Source organism: Meleagris gallopavo, chromosome Z (assembly GCF_000146605.3).
Source record: "Meleagris gallopavo isolate NT-WF06-2002-E0010 breed Aviagen turkey brand Nicholas breeding stock chromosome Z, Turkey_5.1, whole genome shotgun sequence".
Lineage (NCBI taxonomy): Eukaryota > Metazoa > Chordata > Aves > Galliformes > Phasianidae > Meleagris > Meleagris gallopavo.
This window is the reverse complement of record NC_015041.2, coordinates 56,282,583-56,287,702: the sequence shown is the minus strand read 5'-3', so window position 1 is coordinate 56,287,702 and position 5,120 is coordinate 56,282,583. Positions and strand designations below refer to the sequence as shown.

At 39.6% G+C, this 5,120-nt stretch overlaps 1 protein-coding gene across 2 annotated transcripts in view; it reads left to right on the top strand.

Annotated features, from left to right (window-relative positions):
- XRCC4 (X-ray repair cross complementing 4) overlaps positions 1 to 5,120 on the top strand; it is a 216,482-nt gene that overhangs the window by 26,206 nt on the left and 185,156 nt on the right. The window lies entirely within an intron of this gene.

The window sequence follows — 5,120 nt, the reverse complement described above, 5'->3', positions numbered from 1 at the left end:
TTTTGTTTTGTTTTTTAAATCTGACTCTGTTTAAATATGATATTAGAACAAATGTCAGTAGAAACCATTCAGTTACTCCTGAGGATCAAATACTGTAATGCAGTTTCCAGAGCTGGATTTAGAGGGATAAAAAGAAAGTACAAATAGTGCTACTGCTAAGCTCTAGAGCTTGCTTTTGTATGTCTTTGCCAGTTCAATACTATCTGATCAGAGCCCACTTAACGTTGGCCAAACCCTGGGCCTTGGGTGGCTTCTCCAGTGCTGGCAGAGAAGCACTGCACTGCTACTTGGCTCAGACACGTGGTGTTGACACAAGTATTTTCTAAGAGGTCCTGAGCACCTTCAGCATTGACAGTGAAACTGTTCTAGGAGTGAATTTGGATTAAATAGGAACAGGACACTGCTGCATTTGATAAGTAAACTGGAAGACATATAATTAATGGATTATGGGTTAAGAGAAGATGGCTGTAATAAAAATGCAAAATCAACTTTTCTTTCTGTGCTGGGTGATGTTAGACTGTTCAATCTCTTTTTTCCTCACATGTTCACTAGAGCTACTTTTAAGCACAGATTTTTAAAAACAATTTTAGTTGACTTCAGGTAAAGCTGTTATCAGTGGCTGTGCCTACTTTACAGAATGGTGAAAGTATTCTCAAATATTCTCTCCAAGGTCACAGAAACTGGCTAGTCAAAACTGGTGCACACTACTCATACAAAATCTCTCTGAGTAATCTGGAGTTATCTGTTTCTGTTTACTTAGACAAGAGAAGGCAGGTTCCTCACTTGCCTCTGTGAGAAGCAGCTCACATCCTCTCTGGTGGCTGCTCTATCAGAGTCAGAGACAAGAAACCTTATGGTGCTCACCATGAAGCTAGTAGTTCACAGACAGATGATGAAATGTGTTGGATGACTGAAGTATCACATAACGGTGATCTAGTCCATGCTGTTTGTTTTTTCCTTCTTGCTCTTTGATCTGTTCTTTATGTTGATTTTTGCCGGTGATTTAATTTTTTTCCATCCCTGTCCCTTCTCTGTGTTTTGTGAATACTACGTGTGTTTCACGCTGTTCATCTTGAATAAATGGGATGGTTTTGAAATAAGTTTGTCAGTTTCTAATTGAGTACAGACTATCTGCCTGGGGAAGAGTTGCAGGGGAAAATGCTAACATTAGGGAGGTCTGGAGCCTAACCAAACAAATATTTAGGTCAATGTTTGTAGGACATGGACTGCTGTAGACATGTGATCTCTACAGTCGCATATTGCTTAAGGTGGTACAAAAAAATTATCTTTAAAAGGCTCTTTGTTTGCCCACTTCTCCATGTGGAATCTGAACCCTGAGATGACAAAGGGCAGGTAGTGGTGCTGGGCTTTTTAGGATACAATCTACTGGTTCAGCGAGGAGTTGATAAATGACTCCCCAAGAATTGTGAATTATTTGGTAACGGAATTGAAGAGGACAAAGCTTCCATTCCTGCCCCCAGGTCACAGCACTAGAACACTTGTCTGTGCATTATATTATACTTTATTATGACAAGGAGTGATGAGGTCTGTTTGTATATGCACAATTCAGACCCCTTCACCAAGACATAGCAAGTAAATATAATAAACTTATAACAGGGAGCACTTTTGTGGTTTCTGACCTGTTTTTCCCCTAAAACATATTTTCCAAATGTGAGGTGAGTAGACCAAATGAGTTCAGGGAATAGTCTGTACTGTTATGATTCTTGTGACCACATATTGAATCATTTTATCAAGACTGCAAGCCGGCAAGATCATCACCTCACCACCACAAAAAAGGAAAAGGATGGAAAAGCAATAAATGCTTTGCTCTCCGTTGTTGCATTGTATTGCGTTAGGAAAAAACTGAAGTAGCATGGTGTTCTTAAAATCAAGCAGATAAAATTGAGGGTGAAAAATACAAGACAGGTGGAAAGAAACAAGGAACTTTAACCAGTTAGGTCTTCTTCCTTTTTTACTGGACTTTGTCTTTTTAATCTTAAAGAGTAGGTACTCTTCGTTGGCAAAGCTAGACTGATCAGCTCACATTTGGATTAATCATCTTTCTCAGATTAGATTTCCCCAGAGCATGCAACTTACTTGCAATACTGTCATACATTCTTCTTTTTTCATCTTTATTTATCAATTTTGTTTTTTTCTTTCTTCTTTCTGTCCAAGCTACCCAAGATCCCATCCAACCTGGCCTTGCGTGCCTCCAGGGATGGGGCATCTGCAGTGTCTCTGAGCAGCCTGTACCAGGGCCTCACCATTCTTTGAATAAAGAACTTCTTTGTGATGTCTAATGTAAATCTATCTTCCTTTAGTTTAAATATGTTACTTCTAGTCCAATCAGTACACTCCCTGATGAAGGGTCTCTTCCAACTCTCTTGTTGACCCTCTTTAGATACTGGAGGACTTCAAAGATGTCTGCCTGGAGCCTTCTCCAGTCTGAACAAGCTTAATTTCCCCTGCCTTTCTTCATACCAGAGGTGCTCCAGCCCCCTGATCATCTTTGTGGGTCTCCTCTGGATCCACTCCAACAGCTCCACCTCTTTCTTGTGCCCCGGCACAAGACCTTTCTTGGCCCCAGACCTGAATGCAGTATTCCAGATGGGTCCTCCCAAGGGCACAGTAGAGGGAGAGAAACACCTCCCTCTCCCTGCTGGCCACCTCATTGTTGATGCAGCACAGGATATAGATGGCCTTCTGGGCTGCAAGCACATACTGCTGGCTCATATTCAGCATTTGTCCACGTGTACCTCTGTAAGCCTGCTCTTAACCCACTCATCACCCAGTCTATACTCATGTTTGGGAATGCCCTGACCCAGGTGTGGAATCTCGTACTTGGCCTCGTTGAGCTTCATGAGGTGCGCAGAATGCCACCTCTCAAGCCTGTCCAGGCCTCTCTGTCTCTCTGCATGGCCTCCCTTCCTTCCAGAGTGTCTACCTCCCCACACAGCTTTATATCGTTTTGATATCAAATTTGCTGACAGTCTTATTGTCCATGTCACTGACACAGATGTTAAATAACATCAATTCCAATACTGACCTCAGAGGAACACCACTCATCATTGGTCTCCTCTTGGACACTGAGCCTATTTACTACAGCTGTTTGAATGAGACCATGCAGCCAATTCCTTATCCATTGAGTGTTCCACCTGTCTGATGCATACCTCTCCATTTTAGAGCAAGAATGCTGCAGAGAAGAATTGTGCTTTGCAAAAGCCTAAGTAGGTCCATTCCTCTTATTTCCAGAAGCCATCATGCACCCAGCGACCAAAATATTTTCCATGCCCCCAGCCTCTGAATTAAACAGCAAAACTTGTTCCTTGGCAGGCAGATTCATGTTCTGTGCAAGGAAGTGATATACTGCATGCTCACAAATTTTCTTTAAATGGGGAATTCAGCTGAAGCCCCTAACCCTGCACAATGCTTGTAATGGCGATAAATTAAAATGCCATCTTTGGTATTAGGATTTTATGTCTCTAGTAAATAACAAATAATTCAAAAATCAAATATGATTTATTACTAGGCATGAATTTATTTTTTTTTCTCTTCTGAAGTTTTACCAGTCTATGAGAATCAATCATGAGAATCTGGAGTTAACATTTGTTCCAAAGAGACAAAGATCAGTGTGTCCCTTGGCCTCCTTTATTATTTGAAAAGGGTGGGGAAAGGAAAAAAAAACATTTAGCTTAATAGGAAATCAAAACTAATTTGTAAATATGTGTGTCTGGTTTAGCTTATTCATGACCGTGATACACATATAAAATATGCGGTGCTACACAGTCAAAAAAGCAGCTTGCCAATGCTGTTAAATTACTATTTATTTCCTTTGAATTCCACTGGGTGTGACATTTATGTCCAAAAACATCTATCATTCTTTTGGACTTTTCTTTAAGCCTACAACAGCCCTGAAAGGTTATTTAAGTTTTTGCATGCGGGAAGGACCAGCTGTGAAGATTTAGAACTAAGAGGGGTACTTTCATATTTTGACCTGAGTTATTTTGCTTTAAAAGAAGTCTTTTGTGTTTTAAAACAAGGGTGTCTTTTGTGGAATAAATGAAATCATATATAATTTTGCCCTTTTTGAATTTCTATGTCTTTTTATAGGGAAAATACAGTACATTCTAATCACAGACATTGAAATTATCAAATGTAAATGCTCTCATCTGGTGTGATGGCATCATCTAGCAGACAATAGGCAATCTTGAGCAGTTTATGTAGGACGTAACAGGGTGTTTGATTTATACATTGTGTGGAAAGCAATTGAGATTAAATTAGGCAAACACAAGGATAGATCCTGCAAATGGACCAGTTTACACACAATTAGGGCAATTTAACGAAATGACTGTCACAGGACACACAGTTGTACTGGAGATATATACTGGCTGTCTCCCACACAGCTGATTTGGAGAGAAAAAACTCTTTTTTCATGGTGGATCTCTTTCAAGTAATACAAATGATGTGATGAGACTCTCGCAGAATTTTACCTTGGATAGAAGAACCCATTAGTAAATTATACCTTTTGTACTGACAAACAAGATAGCAGAAATAGGTATGTCAATGGAAATATTTATAGTCAGAGCATTGAGGAGATGTTGGTGTGGGAATTATGTGAGTTAGAAGTATACTCGTTTCTGAAGGTGCTTCTAATTTAGGTTAAAGAAACACCTGCAAATCTTCCTAAGGTGATTCTTGTTAAGTGGGAAGCAATGGTTGAGCTGTAGTGTCAACACTGTTTTATTTGGAGCTTGAGTGAAGATTCAATGTGATGTAAGTTTCATTAGGGAAGCACAGCTTCAGACTCAAATATTCAAACAGAATGGCACACTCCAAACCAGGAGGTTACTAAGAGCTAGCTGTGATCAATGAGCCAAAGAACAAGTTATGAAATTTATACATAAGTTTTCTACAGTCATGTTTTTGTCAGATACACTGGAAAGAAATGTATATGCCTGTGGGTACACAAGCTCTTTGGGATGGAAACAGTAGTGGCAAACTGAAAGAGGACAGATTATCTCTTCGTGTGAGATTTGTCATTTTAGACCTGAAAAAGTTTTCCCTGCCTGAGGGTTTTTGTGTTTTTTTGTTGTTGTTGTTGTTGTTTTGTTTTTTTTTTA